The sequence below is a fragment of the Sphaeramia orbicularis genome, chromosome 20 (genome assembly GCF_902148855.1).
Source record: "Sphaeramia orbicularis chromosome 20, fSphaOr1.1, whole genome shotgun sequence".
NCBI classification, from domain to species: Eukaryota; Metazoa; Chordata; class Actinopteri; order Kurtiformes; family Apogonidae; genus Sphaeramia; species Sphaeramia orbicularis.
Window position 1 is genome coordinate 37,238,399 of NC_043976.1, and position 14,134 is coordinate 37,252,532.

Sequence of the window (14,134 nt, forward strand, 5' to 3'; positions counted from 1 at the left end):
ACATTGCTGTGTGATGTTCTATTGGTAGCATGTTCTAAAACGCCCCAAACAGCAGAATCCAGAGGGTTTAGATCTGGGCTAGAAGGCGGACATAAACATGATTCCCAAAAATTGCTAAAGTTGGATTTGTTGCTGTTGTCAACAAGTGTTTTGGTGTTCTTGTGTAAGATTTTAACTTCAAATCATATTTTACTGCATTTCTAACGGTCTTGTTGTCTACCTCAAGTTCAATTGCCATTTTTCTCATGGATTTGGTTGGATCCTTTAGGATTTTGGATTTGAGAGCTTTAATAAAAGCTTCGGTACGTTTTTTGTTGCTTCCTCCACTTCCAGACTTTCTCGTAATAGTTTTGCTCATAGTCATTCTCTTCTTTCCATTCTAAACAGTCTTTATGGACACTCCAACTGTTTTTGAAATCTCCTTTGGTGTGACGAGTGCATTCAGCAAATCACACACTCTTTGACGTTTGCTTTCCTGATTACTCATATGGGCAAAAGTTTCTGAAAAGGTATGGATAATAGTGTTAGGTATGATTATGACATCAGTATATGTTTGGGTTCAAAACAATTGACGTAGTGCCTGCTGAGAAAAAACAACTAAATGTTCATTGTAAATTTTGCTTCCCCACCCTGTATATGGTGAGTTGACAGAGACAATCCCAATCCATTAAAGACATGACAAACTGTGAGTCTGAAACTGAAGCACTGTGGTTCTGTTTATCTGTCAAATGTTCATTGTGGTCTGTTTCAGATGCTGCAGCTCTTTCATTATTCATAGTTTGAGTTCTTGTTTGTTCAGTATTAATTGTCAGCCTTAGAAATCCAAGATGGACTAACTGTACATATCCTGACCAAGGAAAATCAAATTCTCCCTTTGTGCAGTAATCTACACCTGGATTTACTGCCTCCGTCCAGAATAATATACATTATATAGACTAAATGTCGTCTAAAATTAATGTTTATTTGCTACATTGTATAGCAAACTATTACATGATCAAAAACAAATTAACCCTTTCATGCATAGTTGTCACTCCAGTGGACAGTTATTCTACGGCTGTTCTATTGTTTATTCATGGGTTTTGTTGTTTTAGTTCCATATCAGGACTCTTATGCATCATCCAAAACACTGCAATTCATACAATTACTGTAACTTTGCTGTTATTGATAAACCTGATCTGCAGTGACATGTTTTAGTGTAAATCAATTGCTAATTGTTTTTAGACTGTAATTAACAAACCTTTTTTTTTTTTTTTTTTTTTTTTTTTTTTGTATATCCTCCTGAGACCCAGCAATGTATTTTGTCCTCTGTAGGGGACAAAAGTTTGACAGTTTTACTTTAAAAATGTTGTGCATTGCAAAGGATATTCCATTAAAAAAAAAAAAAAAAAATCAATAAATAAATAAAAATAATTTTAAAAATGTATCTGAAAAAACTGTTGCATGATACAGTTTCCAATCAAGACAATTTTTTAATGTAAAAAAGCTAAAACTGTCAATTTCCTGAGTCTCAGGAGGATATTATCTCCGTGAAATGAGGAATAACTAATATTAGAGTATGAAAAAATGTGAGAAAACATTAGCGATTTAGCAATTAGCGGCATTAAAAATGTTTTTATTTCATAGTTTTCACACAGTATATCACTTTCTGATAATGATTTTTAAATAAATGTTTCTTTAATTTGAAACTTAAATGCATGGTGTCCAGCTGAGTGGACATTTTTGTAACTCCACGAAAAATAGGTTCATAAAAAAAAAAAAAAAAAAAAAAAAAATCAGTTGCATTATTTTTTTCAAGCCTAAAGAGGAATAAAAACACTCAAGAAAGAAATGTTGACTGAGGTTCTCAAAATTCATGCATGAAAGGGTTAATTGAGTTTGAATGGAAAGTAAAGATGCGTTACTTTAACACTCCATTTGTCACTGCAAAATATAGTAAAACATCAGATTTGTGTTGGAGGAACTGTGGAAGGGTGGGTTACTTTACTCATATTTTGGGATTACACACAGATCAAAGATTTTTGGAGGTGTGTGAAAACAGAAATAAAAAGATTTCTGGGTGTTGGCCTACATCTTGACTTAACCCTGTATATAAAGTAAAGTAAAGTCAATTTTATTTATAGAGCGCTTTTCACAGACAGAGTCACAAAGTGCTTCATCATTATATACTTGGAATATTACCTGAAGGTCCGATAGACAGAGATTGTAGCTTTTTATTGAAAGTCTTACTCGTAATAGCAAAGAAAATGATCACAATTAACTGGCTGAACAAAGGAAAGACACAGCACATGGGATTACAAAAAAAAAAAAAAAAAAATGCATGATTGAATGATGAATGATTATGAATGATTAGTAAAACATTTATAACTGTGCTTATAAACCATATACTAATGAGTATTCATGTCTGAAATTTGCTTTATAAATGATGAATTCAGTATTTATTAATGCTTAACTAATGCTTCAAAGTGTGAACTTATCATAAAGTGTTCCCAAAAACTGTCTAGGATTGTTGAGCCGCATTATGTAATAAATTCCCATTATGTAATGAAAGTTCAAAATGTAATAAGAATGTCACGTCATCTTGTAATAAAGCCGCATTATGTAATAAACTGACGCATTTTGTAATAAACTATGTCAACACATTATATAGTAAATTTTTTCACATTAGGTAGTAAGTTATTACAGTTTGAGAAATTTATTACAAAATGCACTTGACACATTTTTATTAAAAAAAAAAAATGTAATAACAATCCAAATTAATATAATTTCAGAGCAATTTAGAAGAAATTAGTCACAGGAGCTACAGGTAATGGAATCAGAACTTTAACCACACAGTTTAAAGATTAATTAAGCACATTACATTTTCCTGAAAATAAAAATGTGTCAAGTGTATTTTGTAATAAATTTCTCAAATTGTAATAACTTACTACATAATGCGAAAAAATTTACTACTTAATGCATTGTGGTAGTTTATTACAAAATGCGTCAGTTTATTACATAATGCGGCTTTATTACAAGATGACGTGACATTCTTATTACATTTTGAACTTTTATTACATAACGGGAATTTATTACATAATGCGGCTCAACAAGGATCAATATTGGTAGTTGAGATAAGGACATGATTTACCTGAATTAAATGAAATATGTAATCTCTTCTGTCGGATATTTAAGCAATGATTACATTGAAAAAAAAAAAATTATGGAAACAAATATATTGTTAACTGAGTGTTTCTATGGCAACTACGGAGCCTCTGAATGTCCAAATGAGACATAAATAATAATAATAATAATAATAATAATGATAATAATAATAATAATAATAATAATAATAATAATATCGGTTTCATGTAGCGCTTTTCTAAGTACTCAAAGATGCTTATGAACATATTACAGTGTCAGGTTACTCTCCATCGAACCCATTTATCGCGACAAACAGAAATATTGTATTGCATAAGATGTTGGACGTTTATTCCTCTGAAAACAAAAGCTGAGCTAAAAAGAGAAAAAACAAGTTCACAGCATCAACACAAATATCTCTTTTTTTCTGTAACTGAAAATAAATGTAGGTATTAAGTGGCTAAGTTGGAATGTTAAGAACGAACTACCAACGGAGCCAGAATTAATTTTCACTGCAGAAATGTTGCATCTTATCTTAATATCACAAAAAAAAAAAAACCCGATAAGAACAACAAAGTCGATCCTTATCCCGACGTTACCAATTAAATATTCATCTGGAGACCCCTTCTGCGCTTCTGTTGCACCATCCTCCTCCAACTCCCATTTCCCTGACATCTACACTTACCCTTTCAAGTACAGAAACAGCTCCTGAAAAGTCTACCTGTTAAATGTTTGAACAGGTTCTGCCGTGATCTATTCTGCCTCGTCTTCTCCGCCCAGTGAGATTTGCCTTCCTTGTCCTTGGCTGGTAAACACAATCTTCACGCTTGTCCCTTACCTGCTATTTAAGAGAGAACTGGCTCACTACCTCTCGGGAGATGCGCTAGGATTTATTGGGAGGGAGGTCCGGGAGCTCGTCGACCTGTTCGGGATTCATCGCCATGCGCGGCCGCGATACCTTATGCACGGGATGGGAAAAGGCAGGATGGAGCTCATCTAAACTTATTTAAATGAGAGCGTGTCTTTGAAGCGTTGCATAGGGTGAGCTTTGTTATGTGTCCCGGCGGATCGGCTGTTGACAGTCTCTCAGGTTTTCTAACGAGGGGAGCCTTGGCATGTGCCTTAGGGCTCGTTCACAATCGCTTGGTTGGCCTCTCTGATCACTGGTACCGCTTCTTTATCTCCTCTTTATAACCGTGGCCTTGAAGTCCACTTGAGGATTTTGAAAGGCAAACACAGATCAAGACCGTATACACAAGGTACCGGTTCAACGCTGCCACGGGGGTGTCGCTTTGTCCATGGAATCGCTAATACTAGCGTGTTTTCTTTGTGGATGTTCACCTAATACCTTTGCTGAACTTTGACTGGGACAGTGGATCAAGAAGGCCTGTCTCTTTTCTTATGGTTTATCTTGTTGGATTGGGCGTGGCGCAGTGGTTTCCAACCTTTTTTGGCTCCTGACCCCATTTTAGCGTCACAAATTTCTGGTGACCCCAGACATTGAAAACTGCGACTTTTTTTTTTTTTTTTTTTTTTTTTTGCTTTAGCCCGATCAGCCAGCCTGTGGTCCGAAAAAATTATACACTGAACAAAAATATAAACGCACTGCTTTTGTTTTTGCTCCCATTTTTCATGAGCTGAACTCAAAGATCTAAAACTTTTTCTGTGTACACACAAGGTTTATTTCTCTCAAATATTGTTCACAAATCTGTCTAAATTTGTGTTAGTGAACACTTCTTCTTTGCTGAGATAATCCATCCACCTCACAGGTGTGGCATATCAAGATGCTGATTAGACAGCAGGATTTTTGCACAGGTGTGCCTTAGGCTGGCCACAATAAAAGGCCACTCTAAAATGTGCAGTTTTATCACACAGCACAATACCACAGATGTCACAAGTTTTGACGGAATATGCACTGGTCATGCTGACTTCAGGAATCTCCACCAGAGCTTTTGCCTGTGAATTGAATGTTCATTTCTCTACCATAAGCCATCTCCAAAGCTGTTTCAGAGAATTCATGAAGAAGACTGTGTGAGGAAAATGGTGGTCACACCAAATACTGACTGGTTTTCTGACCCCCCTGGACCACCCAATACAGTAAAAGTGCACATTTTAGAGTGGCCTTTTATTGTGGCCAGCCTAAGTCACACCTGTGCAATAATCCTGCTGTCTAATCAGCATCTTGATATGCCACACCTGTGAGGTGGATGGATTATCTCAGCAAAGGACAAAGGAGAAGTGCTCACTAACACAGATTTAGACAAATTTATGAACAATTTTTGAGAGAAATAGGCCTTTTGTGTACATAGAAAAAGTTTTAGATCTTTGAGTTCAGCTCATGACAAATGGGAACAAAAACAAAAGTGGTGCGTTTATATTTTTGTTCAGTGTATTAATATTCATCTACTATAAAAATATCATAAATCACGACAATGGATGTTTTTTTCAACTTTTGCTCAAAGTTTAGACCCTAATGTTAATAAAAGTACATCAAAAGTGTATTTTAGTGCAAACTTTTATGTTCAAACATGATTTTTAATCTTTGTGGGGTGAAATATACGCTATTAAAAATCTCCGACACGAACAATTAATTTATGCATATCATCGTCAATCCAGCCGGAAAAAAAACAGGCGAGGATAAAAAATTCTAATTTCTCTTTTAGTTTGTTACAGTTTACTCAGGCAGAGTAATAGATACAATATTTTAGACAATGGGAATAGATTCTGTGAGGTCTGTAAATGTCCATAGACACCAAGAACATCCATATGAACCTTATTATTGTGAAGTAATTCTTCATTTACTTTGGGTATGTCTGTTTAGGTGTTTTTCCCCTGAAAATATGGTCAGGGTTAAACAGGTTAATTTGTTTTTGATCATGTTATAGTTTGCTATACTATGTTGCAAATAAACATTAATTTTAGACGACATTTAGTCTATATAATGTATATTATTATGGATGGAGTCAGTAAATCCAGGTGTAGATTACTGCACAAAGTGAGAATTGGATTTTCCTTGGTCAGGATATGTACAGTCAGTCCAGCTTGGATTTACAAGGCTGACAATTAATACTGAACAAACAAGAACTCAAACTATGAATTATGAAAGAGCTGCAGCATCTGACACTGACCACAATGAACATTTGACAGATAAACAGAACCACAGTGCTGCAGTTTCACACTCACAGTTTGTCATGTCTTTTATATGTTGTGATTGTCTCTGTTAACTCACCATATATATATATATATATATAATTTTTTTTTTTTTTTTTTTATCAACTACTAGAAACTTCAGGCGACCCCATTTGAATTCCAGGTGACCCCACGTGGGGTCCCGACCCCAAGGTTGAAAAACACTTGTTTACATGCTAAGCACAAGTTTCTCAAGTGCATTTGTGATTTGTTTATTTGTAAGTGCAGTTCTCACAGCATTAAGGTGTGATGTCCTGATGATGGACAGTAGTGGAAAAGTAGTTTGGGACACCCTTAAAATTTTGTACAAATTTCAATTATAACAACTAGAGAAGCACTGGGAGAGCGCAGACCTCCGCCATGGCAGATCAGTGCCCCCCCACGCACACACACACTCCCCGATCACCACCAAAATTTAATAATTTGATCCTTGTGCCAGTATCAACATTTCCTGAAATTTTCATCCGAATCCATCCATAACTTTTTGAGTTATCTTGCACACGGACAGACCAACAGACAAACCAACGCCAGCAAAAACATAACCTCACTGGCAGAGGTAAAAATACCAATAGATGCACTTGTGTAACACCTGTCCTGAGGCAAACCTTGTCACAACCCAGTTACCATAATTAAACTAGATTAGATTAGATTAGACTAGATTAGATTAGATTAGATTAGATTAGATTAGATTAGATTAGATTAGATTAGATTAGACTAGATTAGATTAGATTAGACTAGATTAGATTAGACTACACTAGATTAGATTAGACTAGATTAGATTATATTAGACTAGATTAGACTAGGTTAGATTAGATTAGACTAGATTAGATTAGACTACACTAGACTAGATTAGATTAGATTAGACTACATTAGACTAGATTATATTAGATTAGATTAGACTACACTAGATTAGATTAGACTAGATTAGATTAGATTAGACTACACTAGATTAGATTAGACTAGATTAGATTAGACTAGAGTAGATTAGACTAGACTACACTAGATTATATTAGACTAGACTATATTAGATTAGATTAGATTAGATTAGATTAGACTAGACTAGACTAGATTAGATTAGATTAGATTAGATTAGATTAGATAGAATTTTATTGATCCTTTGGTCAAAACCCTCAGGAAACAGAGGTTCCAAAAGCAGCACAAACACCGAATATACACACAAGAAATACCACAAGAAAAAATAAATAAATAAAAAAGCAATATAATAACAATAAAATACTATAAATAAAACAGTAGTGCAAAAATGGCAAGTGCACAGTGGAAAGTACTAGTAGCAACAAGTGGCAAAGTAATAATAATAGCTGATAAAATTATAATATCTAATATTATGCACTTATTTTATAGATAGACAGACAGACAGAGCTAGTGTAAGTGTTTTAGAACTACCATAGTTCGTAGGGACCAAACAACGTCGGTCTTATTAACGTCTCTTTCCTCGTTGTTGTCTTTCACCGGGACCTGAACTGATCCAAACTGGACTGTACTGATGGTGGAGGGTCTTCAGTCTCTTCCTTCCAGGTTCACATCATATTTGTTGTTGTTGTTTTTTGGGTTTTTTTTTTTACCTTATATCAACTGCTATTTCATATTTCGGGCCAATGTGCGCGTCCTTCAATATGTCCGTGTGGAACCTGCATGGATTTAAAGTTTTGCATCAAACAACGTCTTTCGTTTCTTTTTCTTAACATACTGTGCCGTTTCGGCACAGCTGTGTACCGAACCGAACAGGTGTGTACCGAAACGGTTTGGTTCGGTACGTGTACCATTACAGGCCTAATAGATAGATAGATAGATAGAATATTATACAAATACATGTGTTTTTTGGGGGGCAGCATCTAGTGGCCATCAGTGGTATTAAATGCTCAGTATTTACATAGTGGTTTTCCACACTTTTTTGGTGCCCAAAGCACTTTACAAAACCTCACATTCACCCGTTCACAGCTGCCACCATTCGAGGCACTGCCAGACCCTACTGGAAGAAGTTTAGGGTTCAGTGTCTTGCCCAAGGACACTTTGACACATGGAAAGTCAGAGGCAGGCTTTGAACCGCCGACCCTTCGGTCATTGGACGACCTGCTCTACCAACTGAGCCACAGCCAGCGCCCCCTACACCCCAATCGCACCCTAAGATACTTCTGTATTGGACTTATTTTGGAGCCATAGTATTTTTATGCTAGTAATCGTAACTGCATTGCTGTATTGACACTAATAATTATTCCCAAGTCATCGAGTTCTTTTGATCCAGCCGTAGCACAGAGGCTGAACTGAGGTTAAATTAAGAGTCCAGAGATAAACAAGGATTTTCTTAACTATGTATTATGCAAAGCTCTTCAAGCAGAGACCCTGATTAAAAACATGGGGCAGAAAATATGCATAATAAGTCCTGTAGCTCCACTTTGTAAGATCTAATTAGGGAAATCCACCATATTTTGTAACAGACGGTTCTTCTTTTTAGTGTGAGGTGATATCCAGGGTTCATGTTGAATATGGGTCAGTAATTATCCGCTTAATCTAAAAAGACAGACCAGAACCAAACAAACTAGGGTAAGACGAGGGCAGAGTGGTGCAATGTGCAAATACACCATCAAACATCACTAAAGAAAACACATTTAACCTTTAAACCGCTGTGTTTTTTTTGTTTTTTTTTTACTACAATTGCTCCTCTGTTACAATGAAAAGGAGAATTTTGTCCAAAAACAAACCAGATCATACTGAAAACTAACTTGTCAGGATTGTTCATCTTCAGTTCTAGAGGCCAACACACACTTTTTACACTCACGTAGCGTCGAACTTTACAACATCAGGATGAGCTACACACATTCTGAAGGTGAAAATGTTCCTCGTGTCTGACATTAACCCATAAAAACCCAAAAATCCACCAGTGACCAAAACCATCCACTGGTATAAACAATTTAACTTCTGATCCACTGATCCTATTAAACACATTATCACAATTCCTCGTCCCTCCATATTTACTTTCGTAAACACAGTGCGTACCTGCGTGGTTGCCTCTTATGTCAGGACTTCTTTTGCCCACTTGTTTTGCCCACTTCTTTAGGTCTTTTCAGGGTCGCATTCAATTCATACTCAAAACTGATAGAAGTCGCACTTAATGTGTAATATGAATGAGCACACAAAAAAAATTGGATTTAACCAAAAAATTCGACCTGCTGTCTGAACGTAGCCTTAGATGGGTACATTTACTCCAGACATAAACTTTGGTTCATGCCCAATACATTTCTAATTTACAGTTTGACTTTATCTCTAAACACTTCCAAGATACATTGAAATCTTGATATCAAATTGAATATTTATGGGAAAAAAATCTTTCCATTCTCTGTTTGGTCCAGTTTTCTGACTGTGACTGTGTCCAGGGCGGTTGAAGCATAGTAGCGCACATGGTCACATGATCGGGTCACTCAAGATATGCCCTGTCAGGTATTATATCCTGCATTTTATTTGAACTTGATTTTTAATAGGAAAAGTCGCGGTGTTTTAATTCGAATGTATTGAATCATGAAAAAATATTTTTATTAGTATTTCCTTTTTAAATTTTATCAATTCCTAGAAATTTCAGGCAACACCTTTTGAATTCCAGGTGACCCCACATAGGGTTGTGACCCTGAGGTTGAAAAACAGTGGTTTAACCCTCCGGTATCCCATCCCACAAGTGTGCCTTTTTGGCACACTTGTGGAATAATGTCAAAAAATTTACATACAGTTTGTTTTTAATTCTTTTACACTTTTTTCTATTTCATGAACTTGAGCCGTAAATAAAAATACCAAATACTCAATAATTGTCACATTTTTTAACCCTTTAAATGCCATGTTTGTAATGTAAACAAACCATTTTTTTGGATGCGAAAAACACAATTTTTTTTTTTTTCAGTATACTACATAAAAAGTGGATCAGATATTATTTGATTTTTGCAGCCTGGCATATGTCAGTGATTAACTCCAACATTGGTTTATTTGCATTATTATTTTTGGTGCTAGGTCAAATGTTCAAAAATACTAGTATCTGCCAAAAATGCACAGCTGTAAATCAAACTATTAAATATTATATATTGATTTAATTTTTCTGCTCTAATTTGATTTTATTTTTGTAAATCCAGATCAGCCCTAATCATACATATCAAATGGAAGAAACAGTGCGTTTTAGGCACACTTGGCAGACAGATGCTAGTCTTGTAATTTTCTTTTGTTTACAATGTGCACATTGTAGTTGGTGGCCAGAATTTTGAAGATCATGCAAAAATGAACAACTTTTGAATTCTAACCTTATTTAAATTATAAAAAATAATATGAAGTTTTTTGAAACAAAGTGCAAGGTGTGCCTAAAAGGGTTAACCGAATATGTTCCAAGTTTCTTCTACGTTAGCATCTGTTTACAGATCTGTGTGAAGAACGTAAAGACTCAGGCTGAGAGACTTGTCTAACTGACATTGTGTACATTCCCAAAGCAGTTAGGTGGTAGTGACACATATGCATGTAATTGTCAATTGTTATGATAGTAACTCTATCTTCGTGGCTCCTTCATCTCGTCTACAGAGACTACAGTAGCATCCACCCACTGGGTTGGCTAATTAGCTGAAACACAAAAATAGCTTAAGGCATTTTACATCCACACAAAGTATGGATTTAATGGCGACTGAGAGGTTGGAATGAAGAAGCCGAGTCATTCCCCGGTGTTTCCCAGCTGGTCGGTGCACTCCAGACACTCCAGGTTTCTTTCTGAGGACTGCTGAGAGCCAGGACCATGTAGTAAAATGAATGCCACTCAGTCCCAGTTCGTGCTGACCGAGCGTTTTGCCTGCATGTTTAATGTAGTGCTTTGGGTTGGTGAGTCATAGAGGAGTAGTAAAACTGAAGTGATAACCCATCTGTCATGGAGAGATGCTCCGTTACTGTATATGTTCTGCAGCAAATGTGGAGAGGAATCAATCTCTGAAGTACAGTATGGATGATTTACAGTGGGACACAGTTAGAAGCAAATAGTATCTGTACGGAGATTATTATTGGATCTGTGAAGGAGGATGGTGCACTTTAGGATTTCTGCACCTTATACTTTATTTTTCTTAAATTAACCCATGAACTATTGAGAACTTGGCAGGAAATTATGAAAACTTGTCATTTAAATGAACCAGTTAAACTACTGCGATGGTGTGCTTATGATGCTGAATTTATTCCAAATAGATCTGATGGTAGATTTAAGACTTGGACTGCTAAAGGTCTAACAAATTACTCATTTACTAAGGAGGGGATATTCCATAGTTTTGAATTCTTAAAGAAAAGGCACAACCTTGAGCAAAAGGATTTCTATAGGTATCTTCAAGTTAGAAACTATTTCAACCAGATTCTAAGACCAAATATAGGTAAAGTAGAAAGTGGAATTCTGAAAATCCTTCTGTCAGTATCAGAATCCCCGTGTTCTAAGATAATATCTAAACTATATAAAAATATACTCAATTCTGAATCAGAAAATACCTGGTATATAAAAGAAAAGTGGGAAAAAGAGGGCAATTTGGCTATAACAGAGGATGCTTGGAAAAGAATATGTCTCATACAGTGGACTTCAACCTGCTCGACTACTTGGCGCGAATTTTGTTGGAAAAATGTTGCTAGGTTTTTTATCACACCTTTACAAAAGGAACACGGGGGAGGGGCTTCCAGCTGCTGGAGACGATGTGGGATGGTCAACACCAATCATTACCATATTTTCTGGAGTTGCCCAGTCATCATCCCTTACTGGCAGGAAATCCACAAATATATTAACAATATAATAGGAGTGAATATCCCTTTTACTTTTGATACAGTTTATATGGGAGATATTCAGTTTGACGGATGGAGAAATAACGATAAAAAGCTGGTCCAAATTCTCCTGGCTGGAAGTAAAAAAGTTATTACGAGAAATTGGCTCAAACCCCATCTACCCGCTATAGAGGAATGGATCAATATTATTCATGAAATTTACATGATGGAACGGCTGTCATATTCCCTTAGAGTCCAGAAAGAGAAATTTTACAAAATCTGGAGTAAATGGACTGAGTATGTCAAACCTATAAGACCAGACTTCTCTTAAATTATTGGAAAAGGGTCAGGAAACAGTGTCTCATTGATCTAGACATTTTTATTTTTTCTCTCTTTTGCCTTTGACCTTTAACCTGAACCCTTTTTATTTCATCATACTGCTACACAGGAATTTTATTTTTGAAAAACCTTCCATTGTTCTTGTTGAAAATTGTTCTTGTTGAAAATTGTTCTTGTTGAAAATTGTTCTCACCAATGTTTACCTAAAGGTCTAAAAACATCTGAAAGAGCTACATGGAGAAATACTCAGATGATCTGTGATTGTTCATATGTAAATGTTATGGTATAAATATATATATATGTATGAGGAAGAATGTAACAGATTGTGGCATTGTCATTTGTAAGTGCTCTTTATAAAAAAAAAATTAAAAAAAAAAAAAATTAACCCATGAAGACCCCAATATCTACCGACGACTAAAACCATCTACTGATCTAAAATGTTTAATAACTTCTAAACCACTAATTCTATCAATACGTGGAAATAATTGGTGTAAAATACAGTTTGTCGTCTTTTCATTAATGGCTTTTCCATTGGACATCTGTGCAAAACTTTACCGATATTTACTAAATGTTGAAAAAACAGAAGTGCGTAATGTTGGTTTTTCCATTAACCTCCCACAACCCAGCTATGGGTTTCCTGTCCACATTTGTGAACAAGAATTTCACAACTTTATACAAAAATTTAAAAAAGAACAGAAAACTGTCCACCACAAAGGACATTCCATAAAAATTTTAAAAACTGCATCTGAAAAAACGGTTGCATCGTGATGTTTCCGATATAGGCACTTATTTAATAAAAAACAAAAAAAGCTTGTATTTTGCAGACATTTCCAGGATCTTAGGAGGTTAAATCACAAATGCGATGATTTGTTTAATTATTATTGCGAGATGACACAAGAAATCATTCCATAAACATGGTGATGAACGTAAATATGGTGTTGATTTACCGATATATTCATTATTATTCTATATTACCCCTCTATCTCGTACTAAATTAAAAAATGATTGGGTTTCCTGGTGTGTCCGCACATACCGCGACATGTTTCTTCTTCTTCTTCGCTTGTTGTAACGTCTGTCAACATCTGTTTTTTAAATTCACCTGACTCTAGTTGCGAAAAAAGGTCTTTCCATTGTAGTTTTGCATGATAATAACAATAATTGCACAACGCCCGAAAAACCACCTCTTGCCAGTGCAAAAACTTGTAATAAAAAAATGAGACTTTTGGCGAAATTGTCGTTCTTCCATTAAGTAAATTTTTAGATTATTAGATTAGATTAGAAAATCCAATTACCAAAAGATACACTGACCCTCACCTTAGCCCTCCTCTACAGAAAGTGTCTTGAAGTTCAACATATTAGCTTTGGCTGAGCTGTAGAAGCTGAACTTTTACTGCTCAGTAGAAAGATATTCCTTCAGAAGCGACGTTAAAACATTAGTACGACGTCCACCAGAAGACGCCTCCGAATTGCTTTAACAAGGTGTTTTTTAAAAGAACACAGTAGGGTTTGAAGTCGTTTTTAAACACCGGAGCTTTTAAGTCGTCTAATGGTTTTGACAGTTTTGTTAAAAGCAGCTTTGAATGTTGATTCGGTCATATCTGTACCTGCGTTAACCTCAGAGGATCCAAGCTTTTATGAATATTTAATTACTTTTTGCCATCAGTAATACCTGACGAACATGAAGTAGTTCTGGAGAAAAAGTCATGATATGGAAACAATG